Source organism: Crinia signifera, chromosome 4 (genome assembly GCF_055691185.1).
Source record: "Crinia signifera chromosome 4, ASM5569118v1, whole genome shotgun sequence".
Classification (NCBI taxonomy): domain Eukaryota; kingdom Metazoa; phylum Chordata; class Amphibia; order Anura; family Myobatrachidae; genus Crinia; species Crinia signifera.
In genome coordinates this window covers 332,645,615-332,667,041 of record NC_139220.1, presented here as the reverse complement: position 1 = coordinate 332,667,041, position 21,427 = coordinate 332,645,615, and the positions used below count along the sequence as shown (strand labels likewise).

Below are 21,427 nucleotides of genomic sequence, written 5' to 3'. Positions count from 1 at the left end.
CATTCCTATATATTGTGTGTGACCACTGCTGTATCTGCATATGAAAAACTGGAAAACACTAAAGTAGCATTTCTTATGTAGACACAATGCAGGGATTCCACATAGTTTAATTATCAGAAGCTGCTTGTGCGTCCTTGTCACATCGCTCTGCGAAGAAGATGCATTTTAATGGAAAAGACCGGTGTTTAAGCAGCGCTGGTTGGAAAAAAAAATGTGTGATCAATTGGAATGGTTTCACAATAGAAGCATACAATTTATTATACACAATGTAGTCAAATGATTAAGAAATGAGCAGTATTTGTATTACTAAGCAATTGCTGTAAGATAATAAAAAATAAAAAAATATATAAAAATTATAAAAAAAATGCTAGTGCACTAGACTAATGTCCCATGATTCCTGGTGTAGTAGGGGGGATATGTGGCAATATTTGTGGGATCAGTCTGTTCATATTATGCCCTTTTTACATCATACCCAAATGATTGAGTGTATTACCGTCCACTGGTGGGTAGTCGTCCTGTGCTGTCAGCAACCTCCTCAGCAGATGTTATGCTGTCCAAGTGGATGTCCAAATTAACTTGAAAGGTGCAAGGCGCTGGCAGTAAATGGAGATACGGCTACTGTTCTGGAACTAGTGGAGGTTTTCAATAAAGGGCTGGTTCGGATAGGTCCCAATCAAGAGTGACAGGAAAACAAATGCCAGGAATCTGGGTAGTACTCCTTCAATAGGGTCTGGGTGGCATAACTGACGCGTTTCGCTGTATTCCACAGCTTTACCAAAGGATAGGGTGTGTTTGTTCACAGGGGGGTATTTATACTGCTTCAGGAAGTAGTAATTGATCACATGGTACATAAGAATGAAAAGGAGGCAAAGTACATTCATATCAACAACATACATAATGTTTTTTTTTTTTTTTTTTTATAAACTTTCTAGAATGGGAGTTGTTTAAGGATATTTCTAATATTATGGTGGTGATTCATTGGTGGACAGAGGTCATGTGTCCCGGCTAGTCTTGCAATAATCTGTGTTCTTACAGGTGTTGTTAGTATTGTTAGCCTGTATTGGCTGTTATACATTCACGTCTGGGGATTCCCGAAAAAAACGCCACCAAAAAGTGTGGCGTTTATTTACTCTTTCTATAGGTTAGTTGACCAAGTGGGGTGGAAGTGTTAGCAGGAATGCCGCACTTCATTCTCCCTCCAGAGACGTGAAGGAGCATGCACCCGGTGACCGGAAGTGTATACAGCGCACACGCCAAGGACGGAAGTGCGTCATTCGAAGTGCGGGTGATCCCAGGAATAGTGCCCTGCATAACACTATGGTTTGGCTGCTGGAAGTGGGGCTTTAATGGGACTATAGGATGACAGAAGTGGGGCATATATGCGTCCCATTTTGGATATATAAGGATACATGTACAAAAAAAGGGTCTTTGCAAAGAATTATTGCTGAAAGTGAAAAAGAAGAGATTTTAATTTTATGTATACAGTGGCAGATTCTTATAATACAAATATACAATATTTGTATGAAATATTTTTGATGTGAGATTGTGTTATTGGTGAACAATTATTTACATTCAAGTCCTTTAACTGACACATTTCCTATCAAAATATACAGAAGGGAAAGAATGGGGAGAGAGAGAGAGAGAGAGAGGGGGGGGGGGTGGTGGTGAATGATTAGTATTCTAACAGCTCAAACTGTTGCAATATGGATTTATTTTGCATAATCTTAGTAAATAGTGATTTATGACAGAAAAAATATTTTCCTAATCAGTTGTTTATTTTTTATTAATATTTATATTATAAATTCTATGCATTATTTATTTATTTATTGTAAAGGTTCCTTTTTCACTTTTTTTATCTCAAAGTCATTTTCTCCTTTGAGAAAGCAGGGAAGGGGAGGGGGGAGGAAGGGAGAAAAAGTGGGGGGAGTGGGGCTATATCGAAAATAGGTTTAATTATTAACAGATAGCTTAGTTAGGCAAACTCATAATAGAATATTTAGTTCAACAGACTCCTTTCGGCCTCCTGGATGAATTGAACCTAGTTGATGCATCCAGAAGACCTCCTGACGGGCAAGGCTTCTAAAGAGGTCTCCCCATCTTGGTGTTGGGGCAATGTGTTCTATCCCGACAATTTTCAATTCTATGGTGAAGGAAGAAGTGTTTTGATACACTATGCGTTAGAATCCCTTTCATAATATTTTGTCGGTGCTCAAGGAACCTAATTTTTAGTTATCTGGTCATGCGACCTACATAGTGAAGGTTACGGTTACACCTCAGAACATATATGATATAAGTGGAGTTACAGTTTATGAATTGTGTTAGGACATAAAGTTTTTCTTTTTGTGAAACTTGATAAGTCTTTGTGTTCATCATATGTGTGCACGTGTTTCATTTATAGCAGCCCTTTGGTTTGGTTGGAAGCCATGTGTTCATAGAATCCGGAATCTGATCTATATTTTTCAAAAAGCAGGGAGCCAGTTTTTTGAGAGTGGTGTTCTTCTTGAAGATGAATGGGGGTTCAACTAGAAGGGATTGGTTCAGTATTGAGTTTTGAGGATGTTGTAGTTCTTTTTTTATGATTTTTGATCTTACTGCTTGCACTGTTATAAGTGGCAATGTACGCCAGTTTTCTAGTCAGAGGTCTCTGAGGGCCTTCATCCTATCTTCTATTCTTCCCTTTAAGGAGTTGTTCTCTTTCGCAGTTTTGTGATTCCATGTATGCTTTCTCTCTTAGGTCTGGAGGATAGTCTCTTTGTAAAAAGGCGGAAGTCATTTTTTTGGACTGGAACATGACATTTTGAGTGTTGGAGCATTTCCTTCTCAGACATGTAAACTGACCTTTAGGTATTGCTCATTTCCAGGGGAGGTCGTGCTCACTTTGAAAGTGTAAATAGGCATTTATCCCTACTTCTTTGTTATGGTTCTTTGTGGCTATCTGATTTCCCATGATCTCCAATGAGATACCCAAAAATTAAATATTGGTGGGGTGAAAGTAATGGGTGAACTTGAAATTATTATCATTGTGATTTTAAATAGTCTACAAAAGATTGTTCTGAAAGTGCACCCCCATCCCAAATAATAAAAAGGTCATCGGTGTACCGCCCATAGAAAACCAGGCTTGCGCCAAACTCTCTCCCCCAAATCAGTTGGTCCTCAAATTGCCCCATATATAAATTAGCGTAGCTTGGTGCAAACCTGGTTCCCATTGCGGTATCCATGACTTGTAAATAGTGCTTGTCCAAAAAAAGAAAATAATTGTGTTGTAAAATAAAAAGAATAGCATCCCGAAGAAGGTGTTGGTGTTCCACTCTCAGGCCATTATCCTTACCTAGCCTTTCGGCTATAGCTTGGACTCCTAAGTGATGTGGAATATTGGAGAATAAGCTTTGGACGTCCAAGGTTAGAAAATGTAAGAGCTTTTCCAGGTTTGTTAATAGAAAAAATGCTCAGTGCTACAGTCCCACTATGGAATGGAGCAACTACAAGGACTGTTTAACACACAAGGAGGCTGGATGTATGTGGTCACATCTGTACACAAATATAACATCATGGTCAGTGTCTGTGATATTTGCTATTGTGTATAAATATACATCTTATACAATATAAGTAGCGTTATCCTGGTAACCATTATACTTTTACATATTAACTTTCTTACAGGACATATAAGGAACAGGATTCAAATTAAGAGGACGTGGAAAGGGAAATTGTTCTCCGATCAAGCCAACTAAATACATCATATCTCCTTACACCTCAGGAGGAGGAACAAACACTATTTTATTTTCTGGATAGAAGAAACCTTCAGCAACTAATTTGTTCTCACCTCATACATGATGAGTCTCACAGGAGAGAAACCACATGTGTGTTCTGAGTGTGACAAAGGCTTTACATATATATCACAGCTTCTCATACATCAGATGAGTCTCACAGGAGAGAAACCACATGTGTGTTCTGAGTGTGAAAAAGGCTTTACATGTAAATCACGGCTTCTCATACATCAGAGGAGTCACACTGGAGAGAAGCCATATAAATGTTCTGAATGCAGAAAATGTTTTTCCCAGAAGTCAAAGCTTGTCATACATCAGAGGAGTCACACAGGAGAGAAGCCATATAAATGTTCTGAATGCAGAAAATGTTTTTCCCAGAAGTCAAAGCTTGTCATACATCAGAGGAGTCACACAGGAGAGAAGCCATATAAATGTTCTGAATGCAGCAAATGTTTTTCCCGGAAGACACATCTTGTCCTACATCAGATGATTCACACAGGAGAGACACCGAATAAATGTTCTGAATGCAGCAAATGTTTTACTCAGAAGTCACATCTTGTCCTACATCAGAGGATTCACACAGGAGATAAACCATATCATTGTTCTGAATGCAGCAAATGTTTTTCTCAGAAGGCAGATCTTGTAAAACATCAGAGGAGTCACACAGGAGAGAAGCCATATAAATGTTTTGAATGCAGCAAATGTTTTACTCAGAAGTCACATCTTGTCACACATCAGAGGAGTCACACAGGAGAGAAGCCATATAAATGTTCTGAATGCAGCAAATGCTTTTCCCTGAAGTCAGATCTTGTCCTACATCAGAGGAGTCACACAGGAGAGAAGCCATATAAATGTTCTGAATGCAGCAAATGTTTTTCCCAGAAGTCACTTCTTGTCCGACATCAGAGGAGTCACAAAGGAGAGAAACCATATAAATGTTCTGAATGCAGCAAATGTTTTTCCCAGAAGTCACATCTTGTCCTACATCAGAGGAGTCACACAGGAGAGAAGCCATATAAATGTTCTGAATGCAGCAAATGTTTTACTCAGAAGTCACATCTTGTCACACATCAGAGGAGTCACACAGGAGAGAAGCCATATAAATGTTCTGAATGCAGCAAATGCTTTTCCCAGAAGTCAGATCTTGTCCTACATCAGAGGAGTCACACAGGAGAGAAGCCATAGAAATGCTCCGAATGCAACAAATGTTTTAAGCAAGAGTCACATCTTGTCCAACATCAGAGGAGTCACACAGGAGAGAAACCATATAAATGTTCTGAATGCAGCAAATGCTTTTCCCAGAAGTCAGATCTTGTCCTACATCAGAGGAGTCACACAGGAGAGAAGCCATAGAAATGCTCCGAATGCAACAAATGTTTTACCCAAGAGTCACATCTTGTCCAACATCAGAGGAGTGTGTTGGCAGTATTGATAAACAGATGGACAGACAGCACTATATGGGGTATATACAGACAGCGCCATATAGAGCAGATTGGAGGTGGTATACACAGACAAATGTATGCATAGAATACCATAAGGGGGTTTTGACGGATGGATACAGTAGGTGACTAGGACAGACAGAGCACCATATGGGGGAATAGCTTGCCAGGAGAGGGCATACAAACATTCTCTGTTCTCTGCCTCCCTTCCTGTGCATGTACACTGCTGGGCTCTGCCTCCCTCCCTGTGCACGTACACTGCTGGGCTCTGCCTCCCACCCTGTGTACATACACTGCTGGGCTCTGCCTCCCTCCCTGTGTACATACACTACTGGGCTATGCCTCCCTCCCTGTGCGTACACTGCTAGGCTCTACCTCCATCCCTGTGTACATACACTGCTGAGCTCTGCCTCCCTCTTTCCCTGTGTAAGTAAGCTGCTGTGCTCTGTCTCCCTCCCTGTGTATGTACACTGCTGTGCTCTGCTTTCTTCCTGTACATACACTGCTGGGCTCTGCCTCTCTCCCTGTGTAAATACACTGCTGGGCTTTGCCTCCCCCTCTGTACATACACTGCTGGTCTCTGACTCCCTCCCTGTGTTAATACACTGCTGGGCTCCGCCTCCCTCCCTGTGTTTGTGCACTGCTGGGCTCTGCCTCCCTCCCTATGTACATACTCTGCTGGGCTCTTCCTCCCTCCCTCCCTCCCTTTGTACGTGCACTGCTTGGCTCTGCCTCCCTCCCTCTCTGTGTACGTGCACTGTTGTGCTCTACTTTCCTCCCTGTACATACACTGCTGTGCTTTGCCTCTCTCCCTGTGTACATGCACTGCTGTGCTCTGCCTCCCACCCTGTGTATGTTCACTGCTGGGCTCTGCCTCCTTCCCTGTATACGTGCACTGCTGGGCTCCACCTCCGCCCCTGTGTATGTGCATTGCTGGGCTCCTGCTCCCTGTACATACACTTCTGGGCCCTGCTTCCCTTCCTCTCTGTGTTTGTGCAATTCTTGGCTCTGCCTCCCTCTCTCCCTGTGTACCTACACTGCTGGGCTCTGCCTCACTCCCTCTACATACACTGCTGGTCTCTGCCTCCCTCCCTCCCTCTCTTTGTACATGCACTGCTGGGCTATGCCTGCATCCCTGTGTACATGCACTGCTGGGCTATGCCTGCATCCCTGTGTACATACACTGCTGGGCTCTGCCTCCCTCCCTATGTATGTGCACTACTGGGTTCTGCCTCCCTCCCTGTGTATGCACAATGCTGGTTTCTGCCTCCCTCCCTGTACATACAATGCTGAGCTCTGCCTCCCTCCCTGTGTATGCACAATGCTGGTTTCTGCCTCCCTCCCTGTACATACACTGCTGAGCTCTGCCTCCCTCCCTGTGTATGCACAATGCTGGTTTCTGCCTCCCTCCCTGTACATACAATGCTGGGCCCTGCCTCCCTCCCTCCCTCCCTCAGTACTTGCACTTGCTTACCTCCCTGTGTACGTGCTCTGATAGGCTCTGCCTCCCTTCCTCTCTGTATATATGCCCTGCTGGGCTCTGCCTCCCTCCCTCTCTGTGTATATGTGTATATGCACTGCTGGGCTCTGCCACTCTCCCTGTGTATGTACACTACTGGGCTCTACCTCTCTCTACCTCCCTGTGTATGTGCACTGCTGGGCTCTGCCACACTCGCTGTGTACATGCTTGGCTCTGCCTCCATCCCTCTCTGTGTATGTGCACTGATGGGCTCTTCCTTCCTCCCTCCCTTTGTATGTGCACTGCTGGGTTCTGCTTCCCTCCCCATGTAGGTGCACTGCTGGGCTCTCCCCCTCCCTGTGTATGTGCACTGCTGGGCTCTGCCTCCCTCCCTCTCTGTGTAGGTGCACTGCTGGGCTCTGCCTTCTACCTCCCTGTGTACGTACACTGCTGTGCTCTGGTTCCCTCCCTGTGTATGTACACTGCTGCGCTCTTCCTCCCTCCCTCTCTGTGTACACTGCTGGTAACTTTCTCCCACACTCTCTTTGTATGTGCACTTCTGGGCTCTGCCTCCCTCCTAGTGTATATGCACTGCTGGGCTCCACCTTCCTCGCTGTGTGCATACACTGCTTGGGCTCTGCCTCCCTCCCTCCCTGTGTACATGCTCTGCAGGGCTCTGCCTCCCTCTCTCTCTTTGTATGTGCACTCCTGTTCTCTGCCACCCTCCCTGTACATACACTGCTTGGCTATGACTCCCTCCTTGTGTACATGCACTGCTGGGGTCTGCCTCCCTCCCTGTGTAAGTACACTGCTGGGCTCTGCCTAAATCCCTCTCTGTGTACACTGCTGGTAACTTCCTCCCACCCTCTCTTTGTATGGGCACTTCTGGGCTCCGCCTCCCTCCTTGTGTATATGCACTGCTGGGCTCCACCTCCCTCGCTGTGTGCATACACTGCTGGGCTCTGCCTCCCTCCCTGTGTACGTGCACTGCTGGGCTTTGCCTCCCTCCCTGTGTGCGTGCCCTGCTGGGCTCCGCCTCTCTCCCTGTACATACACTGCCGGGCCCTGCGGCCCTCCCTTTGTATGTGCACTGCTGGGCTCTGCCTCCCTCTCTCCCTGTGTACGTACACTGCTGGGCCCTTCCTCCCTCCCGTTGTACATGCTCTTTTGGGCTCTGCCTCCCTCTATCTGTGTATGTGTACTGCTTGGCTCTGCCTCCCTCTATCTGTGTATGTGTACTGCTTGGCTCTGCCTCCCTCTATCTGTGTATGTGTACTGCTTGGCTCTGCCTCCCTCTATCTGTGTATGTGTACTGCTTGGCTCTGCCTCCCTCTATCTGTGTATGTGTACTGTTTGGCTCTGCCTCCCTCTATCTGTGTATGTGTACTTCTTGGCACTGCCTCCCTCTATCTGTGTATGTGTACTGCTTGGCTCTGCCTCCCTCTATCTGTGTATGTGTACTGCTTGGCTCTGCCTCCCTCTATCTGTGTATGTGTACTGCTTGGCTCTGCCTCCCTCTATCTGTGTATGTGTACTGCTTGGCTCTGCCTCCCTCTATCTGTGTATGTGTACTGCTTGGCTCTGCCTCCCTCTATCTGTGTATGTGTACTGCTTGGCTCTGCCTCCCTCTCTCCCTGTGTATGTTAACAAGTATTTATTTTTACAGAGTGCAGTGGAATTACTTTGATAATTAGTTGATGACGCTAGACTGCTAAGAGTGGATTTCTAGTTGCTATGGGTTACAGTAAATCCTTGCTTTTCACATGATATTATCCAGGTCTGATGGAGAGCACATTGTGTAATAGGCGAATACTAACATCCTCCATAATAAATAGCAGCACAGTAACAGTATCTCTCTGCTGATGCATATTAATTTACTGCCATATATATAATATGTCTCTGGTGGGGTCTAATTAATTTACTGCCGTATATATAATATGTCTCTGGTGGGGTCTAATTAATTTACTGCCGTATATATAATATCTCTCTGTTGGTGCATAATTAATTTACTGCCGTATATATAATATCTCTCTGGTGGTGCATAATTAATTTACTGCCATATATATAATGTCTCTCTGGTGGGGTCTATTTAATTTACTGCCATATATATAATATCTCTCTGGTGGGGCCTAATTAATTTACTGCCGTATATATAATATCTCTCTGTTGGGGCATAATTAATTTACTGCCGTATATATAATATCTCCCTGGTGGTGCATAATTAATTTACTGCCATATATATAATATCTCTCCGGTGGGGCATAATTAATTTACTGCCATATATATAATATCTCTCCGGTGGGGCATAATTAATTTACTGCCATATATATAATATCTCTCCGGTGGGGCATAATTAATTTACTGCCATATATATAATATCTCTCTGGTGGGGTCTATTTAATTCACTGCCGTATATATAATATCTCTCTGGTGGGGTCTATTTAATTTACTGCCGTATATATAATATCTCTCTGGTGATGCATATTAATTTACTGCCATATATATAATATCTCTCTGGTGGGGTCTATTTAATTCACTGCCGTATATATAATATCTCTCTGGTGGGGTCTATTTAATTCACTGCCGTATATATAATATCTCTCTGGTGGGGTCTATTTAATTTACTGCCGTATATATAATATCTCTCTGGTGATGCATATTAATTTACTGCCATATATATAATATCTCTCTGGTGGGGTCTAATTAATTTACTGCCGTATATATAATATCTCTCTGTTGGGGCATAATTAATTTACTGCCGTATATATAATATCTCTCTGGTAGGGCATAATTAATTTACTGCCGTATATATAATATCTCTCTGGTGGGGTCTATTTAATTTACTGCCGTATATATAATATCTCTCTGGTGGGGTCTAATTAATTTACTGCCGTATATATAATATCTCTCTTGTGATGCATATTAATTTACTGGCATATATATAATATCTCTCTGGTGGGGTCTAATTAATTTACTGCCGTATATATAATATCTCTCTGGTGGTGCATAATTAATTTACTGCCATATATATAATATCTCCCTGGTGTGGTCTATTTAATTTGCTGCCATATATATAATATCTCTCTGGTGGGGTCTATTTGATTTACTGCCATATATATATAATATCTCTCTGGTGCTGCACGAATCGGCCACTGCTCCTCGGCTGGTCGTCACCTGGTTATGTCTGGTCAGTAGGTTCCATTCCATTCTATTGCCGTACATACAGTATAATATCCCTCTGCTGGTGCATCTACTGCCTTAGATAGGGTGTTAGAGGTGTCTCTGGGAAGCACTGTACCTTAAGCACAGATAACACGTACATGACTGTCACATTCACAGACTCTGTAATGCAGATGATGATATTCCCTATATTATTCTGGGAGTCCACCGCTGCCACTCTCACACTGCATCACACAACCAGACGCCGTCGGAAGATGGCCTAGGTGACAGGAGCGTTTCTGCCACTGCCTGCAGAAGGCTGCCGAATCGCCCACTGCTCCTTGGCTGGTGGTAAACACCATCAAGCCAGATAGTGGTCTTATTGGATATTAAACTAATAAAAACAGATACACCACACAGCACCCTCACAGATGAACTAAATACTGTAACACTTTGCCCACTTCTCCTCGGCTGGTCATCACCTGTGGTCAGAAGATTCAACCCCTTTGCAGCTATTGCATTGCTGCACCAATCACCCACTGCTCCTCGGCTGGTCATCACCTGTGGTCAGAAGGTTCACATCCCTAGTTCTAACAATATCTGTAATAACCATGTATATTACTAGTAGCTGTCCCCAGAACAGGGGAATAAAAGCTGATCTGGATAAATGGGATTCTGTTACCGATTGTATAACTATAGACTTTGTTTCTCTATAATACTTTGTACATTCTTCTACATGTTACAGATAGTTAGGTGGTCCTGTAATGATGACCATCTGGTAACCTATAATAACACCCTAAATAAACTAATGATCCTTCAGAAAATGGATTATAGGGGCGAAATGTAATAGGGTGCGATTTTTTTCGTAAGAAAAGAATCGCACCAAATCGCACCTTTAAAAAAAAAAATTGCCGCGAATTCGCATATGTAATGAGATGCGAATTTGCGGCAAAAAAGTGCTATATGGTGCGATTTTGGGTGATTTTTAAGTCCTGAAAATGTGCGATTTTCAGTCATGAAAATCGGCACATTTTCAGTACTGTGCGGTGTGTTGAAACAAAAAAAAAGAAAAAAAACAACGTGCGGTCCCCCTCCTAAGCATAACCAGCCCCGGGCTCAAAAAGCCAGTGCTGGTATCATGAAATCCGAGGGACAAACAAATAGGGGTTCCCTTGATTTAATGAAACCAGCACCAGGCACAAGGTCCAGCGCTGGTTCCCAAAATACAGGGGACAAAATGACTAGGGGTCCCCCGTATTTTAAGAACCAGCACCAGACCCAACCAGCCAGCAGGGTAATGCCACAGGCGGGGGACACTTATTATATAAGGTCCCGCGGCCAAAGCATTATCCCCGTGGCTGGTCAGCATGGGCAGGGGTCCTGGGGAAGTGGGGACCCCCCCAATGAAGTGGTCCCCCCCTCCAGAATTTACCAGCCCATGCTGAAAGTCCGGGGCTGTCCCCGATGCCCCTGGGCGGTGGGCATCGGGCTGATGAAAAGTCCTGGTTCTGGTTCCGGGGCTGGTCCGGGGTCCTGGGCTCCAGGGCTGATGTCTCCGGGGTCCAGGATCTGAAGTAATCCAAAAGGGGTACCTGAGGAAGGAAATCCTACTCACCTGGTCCCCGGCGACGACCCCGGTATCTTCTCCGGCAGACTCGCTGCTCCCGGCTGGTACCCGCTCACGGACTGGAGAGGCGCAGAGATGTTTCATCTTCCGCGCCTTTCCGCCAGATGATTCTATTGGCCGCCTAGCGGCCAATCAGGAGCCGACTTTCTGCTGTGCACATGCGCACAGCGTCTATTCCCGCAGCCAGGGGCTGCAAGTTTGGAAAGAGCACTTGCATACGCCCAGATACACAATACATTATATAAAAGGCTTGTAGCAAAAACCCGCCCTCAGCAGAAATCCTAAGAACACAAAGTCAGAACTGGAAATATGAATTATTTATTCCAAGAATACTTCAGAGCTTAGTTATAAAGATGGTTACGAAGATGATTACAATGATTGTAAAAGTACACACAGTGTAATACAATTTCTAGAAAATAAACTGGAAAAGATCCAGAAATCCTAATACACTTATGCAGACACTCAGGTATTTCTGTCTGTGGGAGACCTTCACAGAGTTGGAGGTATGGTCATTCCCAGCATATAGCCAAAGTCCCCAAAAATGAACACAAGCTATAGGGAGAGCAAAGTAATTATACCTGCAGATTCCGCCCCCCACCTTTGGGATTTTGACCATTTCCCTGCTGGACACTAATGGCTGTCCCTAAATAATTGATCTACATGAAGGATGAGTCCACTGCTTTTAAGTGACTTGTACAAACTCCTTACACAGTGGAATGCAACAGCCAGGAAGCCAAGTCTGATATGAGATCTGCAGTGAAGGGGGGAGAACATCTCCTGTGATTGATCAGGACACTTACCCCTTCCAAATGGCAAACTAGGGCGGTGACCCACGTGCCAGGCCAGCTCAGCAATGGCTTTTTTTTTTTTTTTTTAAATGCTGTAATCTTTCCGAGAGCCCTACAGGCCCTGTAGTACAGGGCCTGTAGGGCACTGGGCAGGGCACTGGGAAAGATTACAGCCATTTTTTTTTTAAATAAAAGCCATTGCTGAGCTGGGCTGGCACTGGGCAGGGGCCGTGCCCAGCAGTGGCTTTTATCTAAATAAAAGCCATTGGGCTGGCACTGGGCAGGGCGCTGGGCAAGAAAATAAATCACAGCCAGGCAGGCAGGAGTGAGTCCGTCACTCTCACTGCTGCACTTACCAGCACTGTCAGAGACCACCAGGGGCAGGAGCTGCAGCCTGCAGATGGAGAAGTGTGGAGATGTAATATTTATCTTTATATTATAAGCCCTCCCTTTTTATTTAAAATGCCCGGAAAGTGGGTGACCACGCCCACTGTACTTGTGGCCACACACCCTTTCTGCGTGTGTACCGATTTTGGCCCTTCAGATGTTGGCGGGTATGTTAGCCTAGGGGTGCTGCTAAGTCTGTTGTATAAGTTCAATGTATACTCATGTCCATGTATTTTTCATCCCATCCACAAGTGCACCAGATGAGGCGGCCATGGTGGGCGCACTACGAAGGTTACACTGTAGGGGGCGAGCCATACAAGGACCCAATGCATATAATGGAATCATCAATGCCCAGGAAACATGAGAGCAGTACAGGTGCCATCATGGCCTTTGAGACCCAAGCAGACGCAATAACTGGGCACAATGTAAACCCCACCCCTTCAAAGGCGGCTTTAAGGCAACCTTCAATCTTTTTATCAACAGGGTCTTTAGATGCCGCACCCCCTTGAACCGGCAATGCTGTGGTCATTGATAGGCGGGCCACAGGCGCATCCACCAAGAGAACCTTTTCCCACAGTTTAATGCAGGGCTGGGCAACACCGGCCCTCCAGATGTTAATGAACTACACATCCCAGGATGCTTTGCATTCGTTTTGCTATGTGGCCATGCTGAAACTGATGCGAAGCATGCTGGGATGTGTAGTTCATCAACATCTAGAGGGCCGGTGTTGCCCAGCACTGGTTTAATGTGATCCTCCAGCATGGGGTACAGCTTATCAAACATTTTAGGCAAAGCAAACCTCTTATCTGGCGTTTTCCCCAAGTATTCTCCTCAGAACGCTCGCCCTTTGCCTCCCTTGAATCAAGACTAATGGGAGGAGGGGTTGACAAGGGGTGCCTGGTAGTTAGGACTAGATGGGTAACTTGGCTCTTTCCTGTGAGTGGCTCTGAACGGTTCAGTTCACAGAAAAGAACTAGGTCTTTTGAACGGCGCACGGCTCACTGTAACAATAGTGGCACATAGGCAGTTATGTGCCACTATGCTGATGTACTGGCATCCAGGGACTCCCCATCTACCACATGGAGCAGGGGTTGTGATAATTTGGTCTACAGCATGATGGTCGACACCATTAGGTCAACATGGGAAAAGGTCGACATGGGTCTAGGATGACATGGGTAAAGGTAGACATGGTTCTAGGTTGAAAGGTTGTTAGTTCGACAGGTCATTAGTTCGACAATGTCTAAGTCGACAGTCAAAAGGTTGACATGGTGTTTTTTACTGGTTTCTTGAGCCGACATGTGCCGACAGGTGGTATTTCATGCCCTAACAACCACTAGGGCGTGGTGGGAGAATAAATTGGTGTGCCCGATGCATTGCGAGAGCAGCAAGCGATGCGAGGGGATGCGCTGCATTTGAAACTGTGTCCATGTTGACTGTGTTGACATTTAGGTATAAAAGGTGAAAACTCCAAGTCGACCTTTTGACTGTCAACCTAGACATTGTCAAACTAATGACCTGTCGAACTAATGACCTTTAGACCTATAACCATGTCGACCTTGTCCCATGTCGACTTATTCACATGTCAACCTAATGGTGTCAACCTAATGACTGTCGACCATCATGCTGTAGACCAAATGATCCCAACCCTGGAGCAGTGGAGGAGGTGGGGGATCAATGCCATGAACCAATGGTCTCCAACCTTTTTTGGGGCGTGAGCTATTCGAGACAAAATAAACCGCCTGAAGAGCTACTAAAATAATAAAAAGAAATCTGCATAATAATCGAAAAATGTTGTTTACACATTATGCCACACACTGTAATGCCCCTGACACATTATGCCACACACTGTAATGCCCCTGACACATTATGCCACATACCGCAATGCCCCAGACACATTATGCCACACAGCAATGCCCCAGACACATTATGCCACATACAGAAATGCCCCAGACACATTATGCCACACACTGTAATGCCCCTGACACATTATGCCACATACCGCAATGCCCCAGACACATTATGCCACACACTGTAATGTCCCTGACACATTATGCCACACACTGTAATGCCCCTGGCACATTATGACACACACTATAATGCCCCAGACACATTATGCCACACACTGTAATGCCCCTGACACATTATGCCACATACAGCAATGCCCCTGACACATTATGCCACATACTGTACCGCAATGCCCCAGACACATTATGCCACAAGAAAATAAGGGGGAAGGTGATTTTATCCCAAATATATGAGATGCTGTCACCTTAAGAAGCGCAGTCTGACCTGAATAAATTTTGACACAATTTTATAGTAAAATACTTTGATAAATTTATTAATTATACAAAGTGATGCATAAACTATATGAGTGAAGTGCACTTCACCATATAAATACAGAGTATAAAAATACAAACACAAAGTAAAGACAAACAACATGTAACATGAATGGCTGGCTGTATCGTTTTGAGGCAGATTTTTAAGCAGGCTTGATAATTATCAGGCTTATTATGAATTCTCAAATGGCATTTTGTAATCCTTTTTATAGTTACCAGTCCTTCGACATGGATTATAGGTGGATGCAGGTGGATGTGCCTCCTTGTATAGGTGAACCTCTGTGGGTGGCACTTTTTCCTCCTCCTTTACCAGTATTGTACCTGGATATGATAGTGTCCACTGCAATAAGAACCCAGCTGGTACTTTGTCTGAAGGATCTGGTGTCTAGATCAGCTCAAAAACGCGTTTCTCCGCCTCGTGTGCTTATCAGCGGCTTCCTCAGTTTGAGCTGTCAGATACACAAGTGGCATTTTATATAGTATGTTAGTTCGCGCGTCTAGCGCCCCCGCACTTCCGGGTTTGAGTTCCAAGCCTCGATTTGGCTCTAGTGATATATATAGACAGCAGCGGCCATTTTGTGATTTGTGTTCCAAGCCTCGTTTCTATTTATTTTTATGGGAGCCGCGGCCATCTTTATTGATATAAACCAAGCCTCATTTTCATTTTTCCATCAGGAGTATGTGGATAGCGGCAGCCATATTGATATAGTATACTCCAAGCCTCGTTTTCGCGGAATTTTGCACAGTTCTTTACTTCCTTTTTGCGTGTGATACACCAAGCCTCATTTTCGGAACAGAACCATGTTTATATTGTAATCCAAGCCTCGTTTTTTGAATACAGCCATTATTATGATAATAATATAGTCCAGATGTTCGCTGATACTGCCATATTTAGATTTTTATTCTAGCCTCTTTTATTTATTCTCCTATTATTTAACCTCTTCCAGCCATCAATTGACAGACAAACAACATATACACAATGATAATTAAAAATACACATATCAATACATCAAATAACTAAAATTCATACATATAGAGAGATTTTCTACATATCTAATATAGGTGTAGTTCAATCTTCATATTTAATCATAATTATGCATATACATATATAATTTTTCCCTTTTTTTCTATATATTACGTACATAATATGATTAATTAATTTTTTATTTTTTATATTTTTTATTTTATTTTTTATATATAAAAAAAGGAAAAAGAAGACAATAATAATAATAATAATAATGAGCAAGTAAGAGAATATGAGAGAATATGGCCCTTGCCATGTAGATATTTTTATAGTAGCCTATAAAATAAGGCATCTCTATTATTATACTTATACATAGAGGGGAAATGAGAAAGAAGAGGAAAGAGAGGAAATAGGATTTGTACACTACACAGATTATAACGAGAAACATTGGGTAGCAATATTCAATAATATAATCACCCCCACATCAATATCGAATCAAAAGTACAATGGTACCCAAGTGGCTGTGGATGGGAGAAGTGGGGCGCCAGTGGGCCCTACCACTTCACCCATCCCAAGCAACTTCCCATATATCATGAGAACACATTACTGGGACCAAACTGAACACAGGCATATCGAACACACACATATAGGCTAAAGATGTCTTATTTTAGATATTATTTAATTCAATACTATCATTTAAGCCCAGAGGGCTGAGAGTTCTTAAACAGAATATCCAGTATGCCTCGCGTCTGCACAACTGGACATATCTGTCTCCACCTCGAGGGGTACTCTGGATGTGTTCTATTGCGATCATCTTGATGCCTTTTAGGTCGCCTCTTTGGCATCCAGCTATGTGTCTATATAAGCTGTTATTTTTACTCAGTTTTACAATGTTTCGTCTGTGCTCCATGTAGCGAACATGCAGATTCCGAATGGTGCGACCCACATATTGTAGGCCGCATCCGCATGTCAGGATGTATATAATATACTTGGTCTTGCAGTTTATGCCACACACTGTAATGCCCCTGACACATTATGCCACATACAGCAATGCCCCAGACACATTATGCCACACACTGTAATGCCCCTGGCACATTATGCCACACACTATAATGCCCCAGACACATTATGCCACACACTGTAATGCCCCTGACACATTATGCCACATACAGCAATGCCCCTGACACATTATGCCACATACCGCAATGCCCCAGACACATTATGCCACACACTGTAATGCCCCTGACACATTATGCCACATACAGCAATGCCCCAGACACATTATGCCACACACTGTAATGCCCCTGACACATTATGCCACACACTGTAATGCCCCTGACACATTATGCCACATACCGCAATGCCCCAGACCCAATATGCCACATACATACCACCCAACAGAGAAGAAGGGACAGCTGTGCTTGCCAAAATTAGGGGGCAGGACCTACTATTGGGGCACTCCTGCGAGGCCACATCCCCCATTTTTTTCTGCTATGGGGCATGGCCAGCATTCTGAGAGCTGCTGGCCATGCCCCCAGCCTCTCTGAATAAACGCTGTGCCATATATACACAGTTCCAGGAAAATGGGCGTGGCATGCACACAGCGTCTATTCACAGACGACAGGGAGACTCCCAACTGCCCCCCCCCCCCAGCGGGACACTGCTGACCGCGGGAATGACGCAGGAATGTCCCAAAATACTGGGACCTTCCCGCGATAGGCGGTACAGTTGGGAGGTATGGTCAGTGAGCAGTGTGAGTGTAGTGAGCTGCTACAGTTAGCGGCTCAACATGGTGGTTCAGAGCAGCCAATCACCTACAGACAGGTCTAACAGAGAATCGGCACACTCCAGGAGTCAGCCAGTGAGTCAGTGAACACCAGCGACGGTTCCTGGAGCGAGTGAGTCAGTTGTTCTCATCAACACTTGTCTATGAGAAGAACTTCCACTCACCCATACATGCCTACTTTTGAAAACTAGTTTCAGGGATATTATAGTTGATAGCAGAATTTTGCACAGCACCCCATTGAGGGGGTGTGTCATGCTCCACCCAAAGGGCGTGTCTAGTTCCATATATGGAGACACTGCAAAAAGAGATTGTGAATATGGCACCTAGAAGTGTGGGGTGTGTGTGTGTGTGTGTGTGTGTGTGTTGGGGGGGGGGGGTATTCTGGTTCACATGCAAAGGCAAATTCACTCTCTAATGGACAAAACCATTTGCACTGCAGGGTAAATATGGCTGCTTTATTTTTACACTGCAATATAGATATCAGTATGATGTACAAACCCCACCTAAATGTAACTCTCTCTGCACATGTTACATCTGCCCACCTGCAGTGCATATGGTTTTGTCCATCAGTAGAGAGTGTTAGAGAATTTTACTTTGTGAGTGAACCAGAATAATCCCCTGGGTGAGTACTGCTACATCTGAGAGGAATTTTTTGAAATGACTTACTGTATATCCAAATGTAGATGAGCCCCAAAGCAGTTATTAAGGAGATACTATACTTGGTAAAGTGCTGGGAATGGTGCTGATGATTCAATGTAACTGTATCTGTCTCTCATTTCGTTTTTCCACCCAAAATGTAACAGTGTAATGTGGGCTAGGTGAAATGAGGGAGATTGCTAGACTAATGAGGGAGAGAGGGAGATTACTGCTATGTCAGGGAGTCTCCTGCAGAATGCAGGAGTTTAGGCAACTATGGTGTAACAGTGTAATGTGGGCTAGGTGACATGAGGGAGATTGCTAGAATAATAAGGGGGGAGAGGGAGATTGCTACTATGTCAGGGAGTCTCCTACAGAATGCAGGAGTGTAGGCAACTATGGTGTAACAGTGTAATGTGGGCTAGGTGACATGAGGGAGATTGCTAGACTAATGATTGAGAGAGGGAGATTGCTGCTATGTCAGGGAGTCTCCTGCAGAATGCAGGAGGGGAGGGAACTATGATGTAACAGTGTAATGTGTGCTAGGTGACATGAGGGAGATTGCTAGACTAATGAGGGAGAGAGGAAGATTGCTGCTATGTCAGGGAGTCTCTTGTAGAATGCAGGAGGGGATGTAACTATGATGTAACAGTGTAATGTGGGCTAGGTGATATGAGGGAGATTGCTAGACTAATGAGGGAGAGAGGGAGATTGCTGCTATGTCAGGGAGTCTCCTGCAGAATGCAGGAGGGGATGTAACTATGATGTAACAGTGTAATGTGGGCTAGGTGATATGAGGGAGATTGCTAGACTAATGAGGGAGAGAGGGAGATTGCTGCTATGTCAGGGAGTCTCCTGCAGAATGCAGGAGTGTAGACAACTATGCTCACCTCAAGTGGCTCACTGCTCACATGGCTCGATAAGCTCATAAGTGAGCAACCCATCTCTAGTTTGGATGTCAGGGATCTTAAGATTTGAGTCCCCCCCTCCCCTCCACCCCGGCACACATGAATAGACGCATCTATTCCTGCAGCCGGAGGGGCTGGGGGCATAGCCAGCAGCTCATGGAGCTGCCAAGCATGCCCCCACAGTGGCGAAAACAGGGTGTGGCCTCACAGCAGCACTGCAAGTACAGGCCACGCCCCTTTTCTGCTAGGCCACGCTCCCAAATTATCGGCCAGCGCACTGTCCCTCTTTAGGACATTCAGGGTTGAGACTCCCGAATTTATGGGACATCTCGCGGACTCACGGAAGAGGGCCCCTTTCTCTCGCAGCAACTTCCTCGCTTGCGTGATATTAACTGCCCATGCGCTAGATGACTGTGGCGGCAACAGCAGTTGGGCCAGCTCTTCCGGGATCCTGCTGCTACAGACGCTTTCTGGGTCCAGCCCCCTGTCCCTGCTGCTGCCGACTGGGCCGTTACGGCGCCTGTCCCCAAACAGGAAGGATAAGGACTCAGGATAGGAGCAGCGCTGAGCGCAGGCGGCGGTGGGAGGTGAGCAGCAGTGGCGGCAGCAGGAGGAGAGGATGGCCGGTCTCCTGTGTCTGCCAGAGCCCCTGACGGCTCTGCAGCTGCGGCGGCTGGACGAGCACAAGTACAGCGTGTCCAGCTGCTCCCTGGTGGAACCCTACATGGAGATCTACTGGAACTGGCTGGTGAGGAAGGTGCCACAATGGATGGCCCCAACACTTTCACCATGGTGGGATTGGTCATGAACGTGATCACCACCCTCATCCTCATCTACTACTGCCCCACGGCCACTGAGGAGGTAGGTGCCTGCATGTTGAGTATGGCTGGCAGTCGGTGTCGGTGCAGGTATGTGTGTGTATGTATAGGGAGGGAATAGGGTCTCCATGGTCAGTCTCCAGTCATTGCAGTGTTTGCCCTCCCTGTTGTGTCACCTGATAGTGCACATTCTGCCAGCTCAGCATCCATCTGACATGCCACATGCCCTGGTGTCCAGAGTGTGACAATCAGACTGCTCACTCAGTATGTACATATGCAGTGACCCTGTATCTGTCCTCATGTTATTTATAGCGGATCCGGCCACCTGACTCCCCCCTGCCTGGTCTCCCAGCACTGTCCCCTCTACACTACTCATCTCTTGCATTCCACCTGACTCCCCCTCTATCTGTTCTCCCAGCACTGTCCCCACTGCACTACTTCTTCCTTTCCCTCTCCCCTGACTCCCCTCTGCCCTGGTCTCCCAGCATTGTCCCCACTAGACTACCCATTCCTTGCCCTCCCCTCTGTCTGGATTCAGTATGAAATCTCGGCGGTCGGGATCCAGGCGTTCAAAATCGCGACGCCGGAATCCCGACCGCCGAAATCCCGACAAGGGGGGGGGGGGGGCGTGGATGCCCCCCCCCCCTTGCGGGCTCGCTGCGCTCGCCACGCAGCGGGCCCGGTGCCTCGCTACGCTCGGCACGATAATTTATTCTCCCTCCAGGGGTGTCGTGGACACCCACGGAGGGAGAAAGTGTCTGGATTCCGGCCGCCGGGATTTTAACTGCATCCCCTCTGTCTGGTTTCCCAGCACTGTCCCAACTACCAATCTTGCTCCATGCTTATCAAAATACTGTAGGGGCCCCCTGGCGACGCAAGATCCGCCCCCTGGTGATGCAAGGCCCGCCCCCTGGTGATGCAAGGCTCGCCCCTTGGCTTTTATATTTCTCCCTGAAGTGAAATGATTTTTCAAAAGTAGGCAACACTGTGATACCTTCAGCCTAAAGCTGATCTATATTTTTATTAGATCTAAACCCACATTTCTCAATATGAAAACGAAATTTATTACACATGTATTCCTTTATTATCAAGGATATAGTGGGAGAAAATAAAAATAAATATATTAGCCTGCGGACAATTGATTAATCTGTAAAATAAATGCATATAACTAAGACCTAGCAATATATTATGTAATGTGCCCTTTGTGCGTTTATTTGTAGTACATAATGAGTTAAATATTAACCTGCATACTGTCATTTCCGTCCGTAGTATGACTGAACTGTGGGAAAAAAAATATATAACCAGGTTAGATTTGCCCTTAGTTAAAATGGCCACCGGAGCATCGCCGTATACACA

General features: G+C 45.3%; 1 pseudogene across 1 annotated transcript in view; it reads left to right on the top strand.

The window, feature by feature from the left end:
- Positions 1–11,145, top strand: part of LOC146076007 (uncharacterized) — a 32,879-nt pseudogene extending 21,734 nt beyond the window's left edge. The window contains exon 3 of the transcript XR_014473677.1: positions 3,658–11,145. The product of XR_014473677.1 is annotated as an uncharacterized LOC146076007 (transcript). The remainder of the gene's footprint in view (positions 1–3,657) is intronic.
- The last annotated feature ends 10,282 nt before the right edge of the window (positions 11,146–21,427 follow it).